Raw genomic sequence first — 20,344 nt, 5'->3', positions numbered from 1 at the left:
TTCACAGAGTAGATTTCGAATCTACTTCCCCTCTTTGCACCCTTCAACCTTCTCCTTCTTCTTCTAAGCTCCAAACTCCGTTCACAAAGCCAAAATCACTCACAAGAATAATATGGAGGCTAGGGTTTCAATTTACAGCTCTTCTGGAAGTGTTAGGGGCAAGGGAGGCTGAGTTAGAGTGTTTAAATAGGGTGCACACTCCTGGATTAGGGTTTTTGTCCACACAACAGCTTACTCGCCGAGTCCGGGACCCGACTCGGCGAGTCCACAACTTAAACCCCATGCCCCTTCCCGCTTCTACTCGGCGAGTCGATCCTTTGAATCGCCGAGTCCAAGGCCAAGATGCAAAATGTACAAAGAATTAAGCAAAAGAATACGTACCAAGAACCAGGTGCTACAAATCTCCCCCACTTATTTTAGACTTCGTCCTCGAAGTCTGCTGCTCAATCCTCAAACAGCTCGGGGTAATGCTCCATCATCTCGTCCACTGGATCCCAAGTCCACTCCGACTCCTTACGGTGCTACCATTGCACCTTCACGAGTTCCACTTTCTTGTTCCTCAGATCCTTCGACTTCCAGTCGAGGATCGCTACAGGCCGCTCGATGTAATTCAGGCTGTCATCAACTTGAATGTCCTCCAAAGGTACCACTGCTGAGTCGTCCACCAGGCACTTCCGCAGCTGATAGACATGGAAAGTGTTGTGGATCTGACTGAGTTCGGCTGGTAGATCCAGCCGGTACGCCACCTTGCCCACCTGGGCTACAACCCTGAAGGGTCCAATGTACCTAAGGCCCAACTTTCCCCGCTTCCTGAATCGGATGACGCCTTTCCATGGCGACACCTTCAGGAGAACCATATCCCCGACCTGGAATTCCAGGTCTGATCGGCGCTTGTCGGCATAACTTTTCTGCCGACTCTGAGTAGTCTGAAGCCTGCTCCGAACCTGCTGAATCTTTTATGTCGTCTTGAGCACTACTTCGGTGCTCCCCATTACCCTCTGGCCAACCTCGCCCCACATACCAGGGTCCTGCACCTCCTCCCATACCACATCTCGAATGGAGGTCGGTCGATACTCGCATGATAGCTATTATTATAAGAGAACTCCGCCAACGGGAGGTAGGTATCCCAACTACCTCCGAAATCTAAAACACATGCCTGCAACATATCCTCCAGAGTCTGGATGGTCCGCTCGCTCTGTCCATCCGTCTTCGGGTGAAAAGCGGTGCTAAAATGTAGACGAGTACACAGCTTGTCATGAAACTTTTTCCAAAACCTGGAAGTAAACCGCACATCTCTGTCTGAAATCACCGAAACTGACACTCTGTGTCGCGCCACCACTTCCCTGGTATAGATATCGGCCAATTTCTCGGCCAAGATGCTCTCCTGAATCGGGATAAAGTAGGCACTCTTGGTCAATCGATCAACAATGACCCAGATCGAATCCACTCCCCGCGTGGTCCTCGGAAACTTGGTGATAAAATCCATTGTGATGTCTTCCCATTTCCACAGCAGAATATCCAACGGCTGCATCTTGTCGTGTGGTCTCTGATGCTCGGCCTTGACCTTGCTGCAGGTCAAGCACCGCTCCACGTACCATGCCACATCCCGCTTCATGCAGGGCCACCAATAGTCCATACGAAGGTCCCTATACATCTTTGTCGCCCCGGGATGAATGGAGAATCGGGATTTGTGTGCATCCTCCATCAGGACCTGGCGCACGCCTCCATGATAAGGGACCCACACCCTACGGTGAAGAGTCAATAACCCTCGGCTATCATAGTTGAAAGAGGGAAACCTACCCCACAATCCGCTCACTCTTCCGATGTTCCTCCTTCATAGCCTCCTGTTAAGCCTCTCGGATCCGCTCCCGAAGCGGAGTCACCACTGTCATCCTCGGACAAATATCCCTGATTGGCGCTGCCTTGCGGCTAAGCGCATCGGTCACGACATTGGCCTTCCCCGGATGGTAAAGGATCTCATAATCATAATCCTTTACCACATTAAGCTACCGACGCTGTCTCATATTCAGATTTGGCTGGTCCATGAGATACCTCAAACTCTTGTGGTCCGTGTAAATCGTACAACGAACCCCATAGAGGTAGACGCCAAATCTTGAGGGCGAAAACAACAGTCCCCAACTCCAAATCATGTGTCGGGTAATTCGCCTCGTGAGGCTTCAGCTGCCTCAACGCATAGGCGATGACATGCCTTCTCTGCATCAATACCGCGCCCAAACTTGCGATGGATGCATCGCAGTACACAACAAAATTTTCCATGCCCTATGGCAGGGCTAAAATTGGCGCCTCGCACAATCTCTGTCTCAATGCCTTGAATGCGGCCTGCTGCTCAGGCCCCCAGCGATACACCACCGACTTCTTAGTCAGTCGGGTGAGCAGAGCTGCTATCTTGGAGAAGTCCTGAATGAATCTCCGATAGTAGCCTGCCAATCCTAGAAAGCTCCGAATCTCAGATTGAGACCTCGGAACCTCCCAACTCATCACAGCCTCCACTTTGGTCGGATCTACCGAAATCTCGTTCTGGTTGACAAGGTGCCCAAGAAACTGCACCCCGCGCAACCAAAACTCACACTTGGAGAACTTAGCATACAAGTTCTCCCTCTTCAAGGTCTCCATAACCTCCCGTAGATGCTCCTCATGCTGCTCTCGTGTCTTGGAGTAAACCAAGATATCGTCGATAAACACTATCACAGACCGGTCTAACATCGGTTTACATACGCGGTTCATGAGGTCCATGAACGCGGCAGGAGCATTGGTGAGCCTAAACGAAATCACCATGAACTCATAATGGCCGTAGTGCGTCCGAAATGCGGTCTTCTGCACATCCTCCTCTCTGACCCTTGTCTGATGATAACCTGAACGCAAATCGATCTTAGAGAACCAAGATGCTCCCTGTAACTGGTCAAAGAGATCATCAATCCTCGGGAGTCGGTAACGGTTCTTCACTGTTACCTTATTCAGCTCCTGATAATCTATACACATCCTATGCGACCCGTCCTTCTTCCTCACAAACAAACTCGGGGCTCCCCAGGGTGAATTGCTCGGTCTAATGAAACCCTTGTCTAACAGCTCATGCAGCTGTGTAGACAACTCCTGCATCTTAAGAGGAGACAACCGATACGGTGCCTTTCCTATCGGAGCTGCACCAGGGACTAGGTCGATCCTGAACTCCACCTGTCGCTCCGGAGATATCCCGGGCAACTCCTCGAGGAATACGTCCGCAAACTCCCGTACCACAGGTACATCGTCCACCATCGCCCTACCCGTCTCCCGGGTATCCATAACATACACGACATAACCTGCGCAACCCTGCTGGAGGTAACGCCTAGGTCTCGCTGCTGAACATAAAGCGGGTCCTCGTTGTGGCCTCTCGCCCTGAATCACCAGCTCTCCCCCACTTGGGGTCCTGACCCGCACCAACTGTTGCGCGCAGTCGATCACTGCCCCATTAGGGCTGAGCCAATCCATGCCTATAATCACCTTGTTCCCACGCAATGGAATGGGAAATAAGTCTACCAAGTAGCTCTCCTCCAATAACCTCAGCACACAATCCCGAAAGACCTCAGATGCTCGCACTGACCGGTCGTCCGCAATCTCGACCTCTAGAGGGCAATCCAGCATGCCCGAAGACTCGGAAAACTTCTTGCTAAGCGCAAGAGAAACAAATGATCGGGTAGCACCCAAATCAAACAATACCTGAACTGGGATGTCGTTCACGTGGAACGATCCTAAACAAAACACATATCAATATCACAAACATCATATACATAAATCAAAGGGAAAGAATCATACCCGTCACCACATCAGGTGCAGCGCGTGCCTCCTCGGCCGTCAACTGAAATGCTCGGCTCTGCACCACTGGAGCCTCTGTCTTGACCTTCCGGCCATCTGTAACCCGCGCCGCCCCTGAGGTCGGCGTCGCTGCTGGCACTGTTGCTGACACTGTTGTCAATCTCGGGCAATTGGCCCTTTTGTGGCCCCTCTGATTGCAATGGAAGCAAATCAGGTCTATCATCCGTACCGCAGGGACGGGGGCAGTACAATCCCTGCTTAAATGCCCCACCTTGTCGCACTTATAGCAGCCCGAACCCGGCCCAGTGCGACAAGATCCCTCATGTGACCGACCGCACTTCCCACAGCGGTCCCGTCCTGCCTAGCCTTTCGGCCTACCATCAGATCCCCTGGGCTTCTTCCCTGAAGCCCCAGTCGTTAACCCCTCCACTGCTTTCCTCTTCTGGACGTGCTCCAGATCAATCTCCCTCTCCCTAGCCCTGGCAATCATGGAATCCAAGGTAGGGCAAGCTGAAAAACTAACATGCTCCTGAATGTCAGCTCGTAGCATGTCATGGTAGCGGGTCCTCCTCATATCCTCATCACCCGCATACTGGGGCACCAGCAATGCCCTCTCCCGGAACTTGGCGGTGATCTCCGCCACAGTCTCCGTAGTCTGCTTCATATCCAAAAACTCTTTGGCCAGCCGCTGAAGCTCCACAGCTGGCGCAAACTCCACCCTGAATCTGGTCACAAAGTCCGTCCAAGTCATAGCCTCAACAGCCGAGGCTCCCAATGAGTCACCAACAGACTCCCACCAATCTCTAGCCTTGTCTCGCAAGCATCCTGTTGCATATCTCACCTTCGACCCCTCGAGGCAGAAGCTGGTCAGCTGTGCAGACTCAATGTCCGCAATCCATCGTTTGGCAGCAATGGGGTCCTTTGCCCCATGGAAATCCGGCGCACCACTGCCCCTGAAGTCCTTAAAGGACAGTGTGCGAGATCCTGACTGGCCAGATGCCAAGTCACTCCTGAATGATCGGAGGCGATCCTCCATCAGCTCAGCAATCCCCTCCTTGATCGACCCGAAGATGATAGGGGTCGACTCAAATATGCCTCTCGTGATCTCAGACGCGATGAAGTCGCGCAGCCCATCATCAACCTGCTCGGATCCCTCACCCGAGCCTGATCCCGATCCTGATCCGGAACCCCCTGTTCCATGACGTGTGGTCACCATGCTGAAAATACACGCATAAATGTTAAGATCATCCATATACTCGAGAGATCTAACACACTCTCCAAGGTCTCTGGTTCCATCTAGGTCCTCCTTGATTCGAGTACAGGTCCTCTGCTTTTAGTAGTACGGGCCCATACTACCTTCCACATCTACCTGTACAATCCTTAAGGATTGCTTCGACTTCACCAAGTCCCTTTTACCGATACCCTTTCCACTGACCTCATCCTAGGCTTCCCTAGGGCACTCTCCGACCTACCCTCCGCCATCAGCTGCACTAGGAGCCCCTACCATTTCCTCCTAACTAACTTGCAGGTACTGTTACATATCCGCTCCTTAGTTAGTTGGAAATAGCCAGAACCCCCATAGCACAAAGCAAGTAGCATTCGTGCATTGGGTAACCAAATAAGGCATAACCTATACAGTCTATCCTACTGCTGACTAAATAGCCCTAGCATACAACTCATACAACAGGCATATAAGGCATCCTCCTAGATCCTTAGCCCTAACTAGCATGCAATTATCAGAATCATATATCAGGCACACAAGGCATCTTCCTAGATCCTTAGTCCTATTCTAGCATGCAATTTTGAATCAAAGCCACATAGCATAACATAACATGTACGGGTATCTTAGGGAAAACTTACTTGAGCCCGGCCGGTCGCACGTATCACACACCTTGTCTTTCTTAAAATCCTTCCGTTTAGATTTTTAGAAAACCATTTTATTGTAAAAATATTTTAGCCCCTTAGTTTGAGTCCAGACACCCCCCCCCCCCCGGTCGAGGGTGTGTCCGAATCCCTCAAACCAGGGCTCTGATACCAACTTGTAACGTCCCAAAATTCAAGTCCAAAACTTTTATTTTTAATTTAACTGTTCATAAAACATTCACTAGAAAATATTGAACCAACACGTCATCTCATAAAATCAAGTATCATGTTTCAAACCCACAACATAAGCAAATAACATATCAGAGTACAATCCCAGAAACCACCGTGCAGAAAATCAAATGTGTGTGTGATGTCATGCTACGCCGCCGGCTCCTTCCCCTCAGATGAAGAGGTACCTGAAACCAAAAACTAAAACCGTAAGCACAAAGCTTAGTGAGTTCCCCCATCATACCACATACCATACAATACCATCGGTATCTTTCAACCGGTAATCGTCATCAGTATCTTTCAACCGGAAACTGGGGACTATTCCACCCCCTACCACTAGCATACAATAGCAAGATATAAGCACACAGTCAGGCATATCCGGGTACTGACCTACCCCTTGGTCCTAAGGGCCACTATCAGGGAAACTATCCCTATCATGTAACATATCATACAGATATAACTCATAACCAAACGCATACCAAACCAAGATAAATTATCACAAAGACAATTATCTTCTAGATACTCCTCATTGGTGGGCCGACATTGTGGCCTTAGACCCACCCCTACTGGAAGGTAACTCACCTCATACAAGTAGTTGCTGATAATCAGTGCGGGAAACCTCCGTCCGCTGCTGCTCCGGAAATCCTCCAGCTACAAACCCCACAAACACTCAGTTAGAAACTGATCTCTATACTTAGGGTAAAATGACCATTTTACCCTCAACCAATTCAAGTCAAACTCAAAGTCAACTTCCAGTTGACCCGACTCGCCGAGTTGGGCCATTAACTCGCCAACTCCCTCACTCACTACTCGTTCCCATCCGCGACCCTACTCGTCGAGTTGGACCGACAACTCGACGAGTTCTTCTCCCATTCGAAAGCCATAAGGAAACTCATCCGACTCGCCGAGTCCGGGAACAACTCGCCGAGTCCCACGAGCAGATCCCCTACTTGCTTCCAAACCGTCACCAGAGCATCCATCTTGAGGATTTGGGTTTATGGGGCTATCGACGCTCGATAAATTGCTAATTCCACGAGTAGTGACGAAGGGTTGGACCTTCTACACTTAAACCCTTCTTAACTCAGTAACTGTTCATATGACTCGCCGAGTTTGAAGAAGAACTCGTCGAGTTCCAAACAATCTTCAAAGGACTCGCCGAGTGGTTCATCCAACTCGTCGAGTCTAAGACCATCTTCATAGAACTCGCCGAGTGCACTTTGGCACTCACCGAGTCCATTCAACTCTCCTCCCAAACCATAGATCTAAGCTCCTAGGGCATGCTTATCACGTAAAGTTGCAAACTTTACGTGCATGCATGGCCCTATGAGCTCCAAAAGGCAAATCCAAGCTCTTTATGAGGTCAAACACTTAATAGGGACCTCAATCACTTCAACCACAGAAACTTTACACTTCTAAGATGTCCATAAGGCCCAGATCTGAAACCCTTTCAGAACATAGAGCATAAACACATAGATTTTGAGGTTTTAGGGCTTAAAAACCACAAATTAGGGACAAAAGGGGATCTAATGAACTAGAGATCATGGTAGGAACTTTTCTACCTGAATGGAAGCCTTTCACAGAGTAGATTTCAGATTTAATTCCCCTCTTTGCACCCTTCAACCTTCTCCTTCTTCTTCTAAGCTCCAAACTTCCTTCATAAAGCCAAAATCACTCACAAGAATAATATGGAGGCTAGGGTTTCACTTTACATCTCTTCTGGAAGTTTTAGGGGCAAGGGAGGCCGAGTTAGAGTGTTTAAATAGGGTGCACACTCCTGGATTAGGGTTTTTGTCCACACAACAGCTTACTCGCCGAGTCCGGGACTCGACTCGGCGATTCCACAACTTAAACCTCATGCCCCTTCCCGCTTCTACTCGGCGAGTCGATCCTTTGACTCGCCGAGTCCAAGTCCAAGATGCAAAATGTACAAAGAATAAAGCAAAAGAATATGTACCAAGAACCAAGTGCTACACAACAGCTGCCCTATGTCTTTGTAGCAATACCACAAACTCATTTCTGGTTTTTTCACCACGAACATCTGTAGAAAAATATTCTTGTTAATTAAATGATATCTTAATATTTCTTCTAAAAAAAGATTGAAAAGGCATATACATGACTAAAGAGTGAAAATTCCTCGTTTAAGTTCGTTCAAATATTGACAAGCTTTGTGACCTCTAAAGCAGCTTTGAACACGCAATATGCCATTAAGAGTTCGGTTCCTTGTATCCTCAAGCTTTCCAATCTGACATATAAAAGTATATATAATATAATATAACATCAATTTTTGTATAATTACTAAGATTTAATAAATTAACAAATAAAAATGTTCATCAGACCTGTCCAGTTCTAAAGAACAGCTTTGTATAACCAATTAGATACATTTCAGGAAGAATATCAAACTGGTGGAGAAGGGCAACTAATACACTTAGTGGATCTTGAAATGCAACATGCTCTAGAATAAGAAACTCGTATCTAATAATAACAAAAAAAGAAAGAAATGTTTGCAAAACATAAGATTCTTCTTTATTAAACATAATATTCTTCACTATGGCATTTTGTCGAGCATATAGTGTGCAACTCAAAATAATCTAGTTTGCAAAGCATCCACCTTGCATTTTTGTTCTATTAAACCGTAAAAAAGAACATAATTTTACAACCATTGACACATAAGATCATAAATTGAGTATATAGATGTTGTAAAAATAAAAGAATAATACTTACCCGATTGATGTAGAAGCATTTTGATTGGACTACATGTCAATTGGAGGATGTTGAATTGCTAATGAATTTGAGAAACAGAATGTACCCCAGATCGCTGCTCCCAATAGAAAATTGTCTAGTCATATCGATCATGGGGATGAAAATTTTGAACCACAAAAACTAAAATCGTTTCCTATAGAAGACGGTGAAGAAAATCGAAATCCATATAAGCAACATTGAATTATTTTGGAAAGGATATATGAGTAATCGGGCGACTAAATCAAATGGATGCGAGATATGAGTGATTTTGACCTTAAATGTAGGTGATTAGAAACGTCCAAAGGAAAGAAACACAGTTTCTTGAAACGCATTAAATCTGAAGATTAAACCTGAAGGGTATTTGGGGAAATTCACTTTGGTATTTTAAGCGGGAAAAAATCGATTTGGGGGGCTTGAAGAATGCCACGTGGCAAAAATCTACTTATTTATTAGGATAGGGGATTAGATACTTGATTAACCTCTGAAACAATAAAGTAAAAGAGTTTGACTCGTATTCTAAAACTTGAAAACAAAATTAATAAAATGCAACTTTCCTAAAATGCCCTTAGACTTAAATTCTCCGTTTAGATCAACCAATTAATCCCATAATCACCCCTTTAATCAGTTTGATCATACCACTCGTTCAAAAAAATGTCAGTTCCTCTTCGAGTAGATTTGCCTCTTCTTTCTCCCATTTAAGACACTCGTTTTTATAGTGACCAAACTCACCACATTTGAACATTTAACGTGATTTTTATCCCGGACACGTTCATTACCATCTCGACTTCTCCCGGACCCCCGACCTCTTCCCCGGCCACATCCAAAGTCATCCCAATTTGAACGTCCATTGTCACAATGCTTACAAATATGTGATTTTTCCTCACTAGCCAACAACAACCCACCTTGAGTGTCCTCCACTTTCTCAATTCCTTTTATACGTTCCTCGTATGCCTTTAATCTACCAACCGCTTCATCGAATAACATTGAATCCAACTCGAAACATTGCTCTATTGAAGCCACGATTTGAAGAAACGACTTAGGCATCGAATCAAGTAACCTTTTCACCAAATCAAATTCTTCAAGCTCGTAAACGAGACTCCTTGATTTTGAAGCTAAACTGGATAATTTTGTCACTAAACCGTCAACCGTTTCACCCCTTTTCATGCACAAACATTCAAGCTCCCTCTTTAAGGTGGTAAGCCGAGCCGTTCGCACCCGATCCACTCCCAAATACCGTGTTTTAGCCCATACCACACTTGCTTTGGGTCGGTGTAACTTGCCATTTCAACACCCTGTCTTCGGGTATCACTTGAAACAAAAAAGCAAGAGCTTGTTTTGACTTCTTTTGATCCGATGTTTCACATAATGCTTTCGGTTCAACCGTCTCCCATATGCCGTGTGCATCCATAATCGACTTGACTTTGACTGCCCACACCGGATAATTCGTTGGAGTCAAAACCGGAACTTGATGTGTCATCGAACCCCCTTCTTTATCCAACGACATCTTATTCTCCTTAACACCGACTTCTTTAATCAAGCTTGTTCCGAGAGCACTCTTCCACCGGACAACAAGACAAGGTCACGACCACCTTTATTGTCTTTCGTCGCCCGCAAAACGAACTAAATCAAAGCCACCCGTTTTGATGTGTTCTCATCTGTTTATTCTGCGCATCCGGTTAGTCTCTCATAAACCCGATTAAGAGAAACTAGGGTTGCTTGTAATCAACTTTGAATCACACCCCCTTCAACGAAACCGTTATAAACCGCTCTGATACCAAATGTGTATCAAATCGGTGATACCTTGGTGATTAAGGAATAAATTCTGAATAGATAGAAGAAAAACAAAAAACGATAAAAGTGGAAAGAAAGAAAAGTGACGAAACAATGAATTGCTTGCTTAACAAAGATTTTTTATTACTAAAAAAACTTTAAATAAAACTCACAAACATGCCCTATTTATATTAAAGGAATTACATACCTGATTAACCTCTAAAACAATAAAGTAAAAGAGTTTGACTTGTATTCTAAAACTTGAAAACAAAAATAATAAAATGCAACTTTCCTAAAATGTCCTTAGACTTAAATTCCCTATTTAGATCAACCGATTAATCCAACAGTAAGATTTGGGGGTATCTGGCATGAAAATGATTGAAGTTTCACCTATTGACTATACTATTTGTTGTTATGAAGGCCATCAGACTTGAAAGATTTGGTCGGATAATCAACTTTTCGATTATTAGTCATAATGTGATGGAGTTGACATGAAATTATCCATTTTTGAAGGAATATGAAAGTGAGAAGTCAAGTCAACAATCCTAATTTTCAAACATTTTGAAACTTTACTTCCTAAGCATAATTAGGAAGCCTAAAGGTGCAACATCATCATAGTATACTAAAAAAGTAGAAGAGGGAGTTGAAGTTCTGAAATGGGCTACATAACCAAAATTGAAAGAGAGAAGGTGTAAAGGTGAGAAAAACATAAGGAAGAGAGAGTGGAGTAGTGAAAAAGTGTAAACACGATGAACACAAGTGTACAAAAACATTAAAGAAAACGAATATTTTTTTTTACCTAGACAAGTGCTTCATGTGCGGAAGAAGAGCAGAGGAGCAGCAATTTTGAGTAGAGATGGGGAACTATGGTAGTTTTTGAAAGAAAAAAAGTCTTATTGACCAGGCAAGAGGCAACGATGGAGCATAGGTCACCGACTTCCCTTTCTAGTATAGATATAGTACGAGGGTTTAGGAGGTGATTGTATAAACCATGGTTGGTTTTGTGATTTTTGGCTCCAAAGAGCCTCATGACATTCATGCAATACAAGAAATATGATGAATAGATGTAACAACTATCGCGACAACACCAAGAAGGATGCACTTGGTGTCGCCGCTATAGTTGTCACAGCTATTGTCATATTTATCATTCGTGTGTTCTGGTTTATTATTCGTGTGCATTGGTTCAAGTTAATCCAAGTCGTCGATGTCTTTAATACAATCCAATGGTTGTTAACTTTTGATTGGTGCAATATAGGGTACATCAATATGAACGATGCCCTGTTGCCGCTAATGCTCCCTTCAAAGCAAGATCTGTGAGAATGTCTCACAACATATGTTTGTGTCACCACAATTGCCTCTTACATTTTCATTTCTATTGGTATTTTCAGTGATAAAGAAGCCATCGCTATTACTTCTAAAGTATAATATGTTATTTTGTCATCTATGCTTTTATGCACTAAATATTTATCCACTGTGATGAAATTTCGACGATTTAACGGACTTAGAAAATAAGGTTAAAAAAATAAGGAGATTGGTTGTTCATCACATCTTAGTTGAAATGTCCCATTTTCACAACCAAAATTTTTCATTTTTATTAAGGTAAAACTGCACAATTTATAAATCACTTATTAAGAAAACCGTTTATTCCAAATTACATTTATTAAAAATCAAAGTCTCATAGAAAATGTGAAATCCTCAATGCTACTGATGAGTGTGTAAAGTCCTGCCTTCGTCTTCCCATAGACACTGATGATACCTGAAATAATAAACAACTGGATAAGCATAAAGCTTAGTGAGTTACCCCCAAAATACCACCACACACACAGATAACATATACAATCAAACATGTCGGGTCCAGTCGACCATCTGGTTGGAATACCCCAGGCCCAGTCAACCTCCGGGTCCAGCCATCCTCGGGATGGAATACCCCAGGTTGGAATGCCAATACACAAAGGGTCCAATCAGTCATCGGACTGGAATACCCAGGGTTTGTTTGCCAACCGCCTCAACCCTACCGCTCTTCCCAATCATCTATGCTTATGGCTTACAGCCCGCCCACACTGAGTATCTTGGCCTACAACATAAAGCAGGACCGCCTCAACCTAAACCAAACAAAACATGTTGACATATAATAATCAGGATCAAGTAGGGACATAATACAAGCAAACAACAATCATACAACTCACTACTACCTACTATTCCTCTTAAAACATACAGTTATGCTACAAGCTAACATCCATAAAATGTGTAACCATAAGTAACCAGAGCTGAAATAGTCACCCGAACAGATGATCCTACTCTAGAGCCACAACCAAACAAGGAACAGGAAAGGGAACCAAGACCAAGAGTTCTCAGGCTATTCTATATGACCATAGACAGTCCCTAAGGGCACTCCATAGTTGACAATCAGTAAGCACAGATAACATACAATTCTATAGATTATAACAACAAAGTTGTTGGATTAGTGTCTAAGCCCGTAACTTTATTTGGTATGTACTTAACCCGGTTATGCATGGTCCTTTTGGGTTTCCTTCACCAAAACAACTTGACAAGGTAATTTAGGAGAGAGAAGATATTTTGATTTATTAATATATTATAAGAATGATATATTAAAGGAGAAATCATATTATTTAATTAACATTAATCATAAATTAATTTGGTGACTAAAAGAGATTAATTGAATAAAGGGGGTTAAACTGTCAAATGTATGATAGTTGAATTTTTGGGCTTGGAAACCTAATGGATAATAGGTTGAACGAAATTATGATGGGGATCCATCATATTTTCATCCATAGGCCCTATTCCAGAAGGTTCCATGGGCTGCTTGGTGATTAAGTTGTCCATTAGGGTTTTACCTGAAACCCTAGCAGCCTACAGTATAAATACCCTTGCTTGCAATTTTCGGCCACTTTATTCCAAGAGAAACCCGAGGGCCGATTTTAGCATCCTTCTTCCTCTCTCATAATCACCTTCTTGCTTGTGTGGTGTTTGTAAGACATTAGAGGAGTTACACTTGTGACTCTAAGCTCAAGAACAAGAAGATTTGAAGGATTTCAAGCCAATTGAAAGAGGTAATCACTTAGATATGTTCTTATAGTGTTAATTTCGAATTATGCATGCTATATCTAGGGTTGCAAGTCTTGGATTAATTGCATGTTCAATAGAGAAGCCTAGATCCAAGCTATAGGGTTTTGCATTGGCACGTAGGATGTTCTTTTGATTAAAACCTATTAGTGGTATCAGAGACATGATTGGTTTCTGTTGTATGTGATGTAATTGTCGTGTTTTTGCTGAAAATCGTTTTTCTGGCCTCTCCCCGACTCAACTCGGCGAGTCAGTATCTGGACTCGGCGAGTCTGCCCAACTCGGTGAGTCCAGGTAGTGACTCGGCGAGTCCGGGAGTCAGACAGAGGTTATCTCGAGATTTTATTGCTGTTTTGCTATAGGATAAATGCCAAAATCATTTTTAATAATAAGATCCGAATTTTATTGTATTTTTTATCCTTACCAAAAACAAAATATTTTTTCAAATCATTTGAAAAATAGTTTGTTTATATGATAAATATTGATTGTTTAAATTATTTGGTAATTATCTTGTGAATAAAATTGGATTAGGTCAAATATAGATAATCACAAAATTAATTGTTTAATTTTTATTATTTTTTATTTGATCCTTTGTGTTTTTGAAAAGTTCAAAACTTGGCCTCAAGTTTTGCTATTTAAATTTTTTGATTAAAAGTTTAATTATGAATGATTTAAATTTTAAACCCTTAGAATTTTATAAGTTTAAAATTCAACCCTATACTATTATATTATTACAAGATTAATTAATATATATGTATAACTTAAAGTGCTAGTCTTACCGTTAGTAGTCCTCATTCACGAAGCCAATCTATAAGGGGGGTATAAGGTTATGGCTTATAAAATGGCTGTTTAATGGGTATCCACTCTTACCCACCGCTTCATTTATTGGTGGAGGTTCGTTAGCCGAACGGGTAGGATAGGACAATCCTCTCCTCGTTAAAAGTATAATGAATGATACGCAGTAACTACAATGTTTTTACAAATTCCTAATCTTAGTTACTTTAGGGTAAAATGTGAAAAATGATGCTACTCCATGGAACTACACTTTGTACCCTTGTCAAACATTAGTGGAGCGTGTGTGGTTAACCGACACACTAATTTGGGATTGACATTGGTAGCGAAGGGTGGCTCGATGTTTGTCATAGATCAATGGAGAGTGTGTGGTTTACCGGCACATTGATTAGGTGATAGAGACATTGGGTGCACCATGTTGATTCGCATGGTTATTCACACCTTGTTTGTGATCCTTGGTATCCCAGTCACAAACTTGAAGGGCATATCGAGATTTAAACATGCCATTGAAAAGTTCAATGAATCTCAAAAGAATCTAGGAGTTTTCAAATACATTTAAAACCTAATTTCTTTCGTTTTTCATGGTGGAAATTAGTTAATCGTCATTCACTTACCTTAAAATTATTTATCTTTAGATTACGGCATCCCTTTTCTAAGTTGTGAATAATGTTGTTGGATCTTAGCCCTAATTTTTCATTTGGGTGTTTAATTGGGGATTCTTTCTAATCAAACTTGTCCATTTCTATTTTCAGATGCCGAACGCAAACAACCACGCTCCTGTAGCTACTGGTGGATTCTCACTCATGAATTTGTGTGGGAAAGTGATCTTTAATGGCAACAACTTCAACAAGTGGATCCGAAACATTCGAATGATCACTCGATACGAGGACAAAGAGTATGTCCTCAACGAGAAGCTTGAAAAGATCAATCCAGAAACTGCCACTGCTGAAGAAATCGCTGAGGCTCATGAACGTGATGCTATGAAGGTTCATTGCATCATGCTCGTGACTTTAAATGCAGAACTCTAGAAGTCCTATGAGGACATGTATCCATTCGAGATGCATCAAGATTTAATGGATATGTACCAACAAAGCGCGAGGAAAGCGCTATGAGATCATCACTAACATGATCACCGCTAAGATGGGGAGCGGAGAATCCTTAACCTCGCATCTGCAGAAGATGCAGAGGTATGTTGATCGTCTTTGAAAGTTGAATGTTAACTTTGATGAGGATTTGGCTATCAACATCATTCTCCACTCCTTGCCTCCACGCTACAACCAATTCAGAATGACCTACCATGTGAACAAAGAGGAGGTCACCTTGAGCAAGCTTCAAGGGTTGTTGAGAACTGCTGAGTGCAACCTAAAGGATAAATCTATTGCATCAACTCCTACTGATTCGGCCCCTATGTTGGCAACTGGGCAAGGAAGGGGTAAGAAGTGGAAGGCTCCTTTTAAGAGCCACCAAAAGGGAAAGGTCCAAGATGGTTCCTCTTCTAGTGGAACCAAAGTAGGTCCTGCTAAACCCTCCTTTGACCCTAAGCAAGCAGAGTGTTTTTATTGCCACGAGAAGGGCCAATGGAAACGAAGTTGCCCCAAATATCTGCAGGAAATTAGAGATGGGAAGATAAAGCCCACCTATGAAGGTATGTATTCTATTAAATCTAACAACTCATCACTTGCTACTTCATGGGTTCTTGATACAGGATGTGGTTTCCACATTTTTTCTGATTTGCAGGGCCTAAAAAGAAGTAAGGAGGTGGAACATGGGAAGATAAACTTGATTATGGGAAATAGAAGATCGTTACCTGTGACCAGAGTCGGAGTTTATTCTTTAGTGTTGAGTAATGGGTTAGGATTATATTTAAATAATTTTTGCTATTCGCTAGATATGGCAAGGAACATCATTTCTTTTCATGGATTATATAGACAAGGTTTCAGATATTCATTTGATAATAGTAATGGTTCTATTAATGTCTATCTGAATGGTGTTTTTTATTTCAATGTATTTCCTTGTAATGGAATATATAAATCTGTGTTGGTTGTATACAATTTAGGAAATGATGTGTTGAATGTTGATTTTTTTGATAATTTAGACAAAGCATGCTTGTGGCATTGTCACCTTGGCCATGTTAACAAGAAACGCGTAGCCCATCTCCAAAAGGATGGAGTGTAGGAGTCATTCGACCTTAGGGACGATGACGTGTGTGAGTCTTGTTTGCTTGGGAAGATAACCAAGTCACCCTTTACTGCCACTTGTGATAGGGGTGAGGGTCTATTGGATCTCATACACACCGATGTGTGTGGTCCCTTTAGATCAATCACAAGGGATGCTTTCCACTTGTACGTGACTTTTACAGATGATTATAGCAGATATGGATATATCTACTTAATCAAGCATAAGTCAGAAACCTTTGAAAAATTCAAAGAGTTTAAGAATGAAGTGGAAAATCAGATGGGCAGGAAAATCAAGATGCTTTGGTCAGACCGAGGAGGAGAGTACCTAAGTCTTGAGTTTCACGAATATCTTAAGGAATGCATAATTGTTTCCTAATTGACGCCTCCAAGAACGCCACAATTGAATGGTGTGGCGGAGAGACGTAATCGGATCTTGTTGGACATGGTTCGTTCCATGAAGAGTCGGACTTCGTTACCAATAGCTTTCTCGGGGTATGCCTTAGAGACTGCCGCCCATATCCTTAATCTAGTTCCCACCAAGAAGGTTGCCAAAACACCTAACGAGATGTGGACAGGGAAAGCTCCCTCATTGGCACACATCAAGGTTTGGGGTTGCGAGGCTTTCGTAAGACGAGAGACTCATGAGCTCGAACCTCGTAGTGAGAAGTGCTATTTCATTGGCTATCCACAAAAGTCTTTCGGCTATCTCTTCTATAGACCGAGTGACAATGTTGTATTCGTTGCGAGAAGAGGGTTTCCGATAAAGAGAACTCATAAGTCAAGGAGACAGTGGGAGGCAAATCGATCTTGAAGTGCTTCAAGAGTCGAGCGATGAAGGAACCTTTAACACTGGAAATCAACCTGAGGAGGAAACTCCTGTTAAACCTGTTGACGAGTCCTTACCTCTTAGACGTTATAGTAGAGCTAGTGTTCCACCCTAGTTGTATGGATTCCATATTACTACTGAATGGGATACGTTTATTAGTGATAGTACACTGGTAAATTTGGACGAACCTAACAGCAACAAGGAAGCCATGGAAGGTCCTGATTCTGCTAAATGGAAAGAGGCAATGGATAGCGAGATTCAGTCCATGTACGACAACCAAGTTTGGAATTTGGTTGACAATGTACCGAGTCGTAAGACAGTCGGGTGCAAGTGGATCTTCAAGAAGAAGACAAACATGGATGGAAATGTACACACTTATAAAGCGCGATTGGTTACGAAGGGCTTTACTCAAACTCCTGGAGTTGACTATGATGAGACCTTCTCGCCAGTTGCGAAGATAAAGTCTATTAGGGTAATGCTCGCAATAGCTGCGTTTCATAACTATGAAATATGGTAGATGGACGTTAAAATTGCTTTCCTTAATGGGAAGTTGGCTGAGGATGTTTACATGAATCAGCCAGAGAGTTTTGTCGATGCGAAGCATCTCAATAGAGTGTGCAAGCTTGAGAAATCCATTTATGAATTGAAGTAAGCGTCTCGCAGATGGAATGTTTGTTTCGACAAGAAGGTCAAAGAGTTTGGTTTTATGAAAAGCGAAGATGAGTCATGTGTATACATCAAAACCAGTGGGAGTATAGTAAGCTTCCTCGTATTTTATGTCGATGACATACTACTCATAGGAAATGACATCCCGACACTGCAGGAAGTTAAATCCTGGCTTGGGAAGTGTTTCGCTATGAAGGACCTCGGAGAGGCTGCCTATATTCTGGGAATAAGGATAGTGAGAAATAAAAGTAAGAGACTGATAGGACTCAGTCAGGATATATACTTGGATAAATTACTAAAGCATTTTAGTATGGAAAATTCCAAGAAAGGGGAGTTACCAATCCAAAGCAATACCAAGTTGATTAAGACTCAAAGCCCGAGTACAGAGGCAGAGATAGCTGATATGAGCCAAGTACTTTACGCTTCTGCAGTTGGCTTGATCATGTACGTTATGACTTGTACTCGCCCTGATGTGACCTTCGCTTTGAGCATAGTCAGCGGATATCAGGGAAACCCTGGTAGAGCCCATTGACTGCAGCTAAGAATATTCTTAAGTACCTTCGGAGGACCAAGGAATGGTTTTTAGTCCTCGGTGGGAGTGATAACTTAAGGGTATGAGGGTACAGTGACGCTAGTTTCCAGACAGACCGGGATAATTACCGTTCACAGTCAGGCTGGGTCTTTACCCTTAACGGAGGAGCAGTGACTTGGAAACGTTTCAAGCAGGAGACTATGGCTGATTCAACGTGTGAATCAGAGTACATTGCAGCAAGTGAAGCGTCGAAAGAGGCAATATGGTTGAAGAACTTCATTGGAGACCTTGGAGTTGTGCCATCCATAAAGGATCCCATGGATATTTTCTGTGATAATGAAGGAGCGGTTGCCTTAACCAAGGAACCAAGGGATCATGGCAGATCCATACATATCGATAGAAAATACCATTTCATTAGACATCGGGTAGAAGAGGGACTCCTCATAGTGAAGAGGGTATCGTCAGAAGATAACCTAGCAGATCCCCTTACGAAGGGACTGAGCAGGGATAAGCACTTGCAGCACGGTAGGAGCATTGGGCTGAAGGACGATATAAGTTTAGATTAGATAGGAAACGTGTAATGGATAAATTTGTAGTTGACATTTGATGAATAAATAAAGGTGTGTTATTTATAAGTAAAGATACTATCTTGTTTTGATCAATTTTTGCATGTTTTGACTTCCTGAATAATAAGATTATTCAAACAGTCCACAGTCGCTCATATGTTGGAAGTAGATATGAAAGAAGACTGTCATGAATTTGTTTGTGGATTGTCTAAAAGGTTTAGGCATGGCAAAGGTTTGCTGCGAAGTTCATGAGTGCTTATGAATTATGATTTGAGCATTGGAATAAACTTGCGCTTGCTTGTATCACTTCATGGAATTTATCACGAGTGATCGCAAGACGATAATATCATATAATCTTTAAACCTAGAGATATGGTTATTGTTTATTGGTTAGTTGTGCATTGATAATGCGTAAACGCATCAGTAACTTGATGTTATAAAACACATTGTTGTGTATGATTTAGCCAGTAAATAATAAAAGCATATAAGTCGAAGTTTATCTGTTCCTTTTATTCTAAGAGGATAAAAGCGATGTTTGGCCACTTAATGATTTGGTTTGACTTATGTGTTGGGCCCGGTCAGGACGAAGTTGATGTGTTCAAATAAGTTCTATGTCAAACAAATCAGAGATCGAGGAACAATATGCTGAACAATAAGTATGACTATGTTCCATGTGATTGTCAGCATGATATCTAGAACAGAGGATTAAATGATCCCTTATCTAAAGGATAAGATTTTGATCAGAGTTGACAGCAGCATATAAGGGCTATGATTGCTAAACTGGATTCTGAAGTCATATGTGAGATATAGTTACTAGACTTATCCAAGTGAGAGACTGTTGGATTAGTGTCTAAGTCCGTAACTATATTTGGTATGTACTTGACCCGGTTATGCATGATACTTTTGGGTTGCCTTCACCAAAACAACTTGACAAGGTAATTTAGGAGAGAGAAGATATTATGATTTATTAATATATTATAAGAATGATATACTAAAGGAGAAATCATATTATTTAATTAACATTAGTCAAATTAATTATGAATTAATTTGGTGACTAAAAGAGATTAATTGAATAAAGGGGGTTAAAATGTCAAATGTATGATAGTTGAATTTTTGGGCTTGGAAACCTAATGGATAATAGGGTGAACGAAATTATGATGGGGATGCATCATATTTTCGTCCATAGGCCCTATTCCAGAAAGTTCCATGGGCTGCTTGGTGATTAAGTTGTCCATTAGGGTTTTACCTGAAACCCTAACAGCCTACAGTATAAATAGAGACCTTTGCTTGCA

Source organism: Lactuca sativa, chromosome 2, assembly GCF_002870075.4.
Source record: "Lactuca sativa cultivar Salinas chromosome 2, Lsat_Salinas_v11, whole genome shotgun sequence".
In the NCBI taxonomy this organism is placed as follows: Eukaryota; Viridiplantae; Streptophyta; class Magnoliopsida; order Asterales; family Asteraceae; genus Lactuca; species Lactuca sativa.
Note: the sequence above shows the minus strand (reverse complement) of the source record.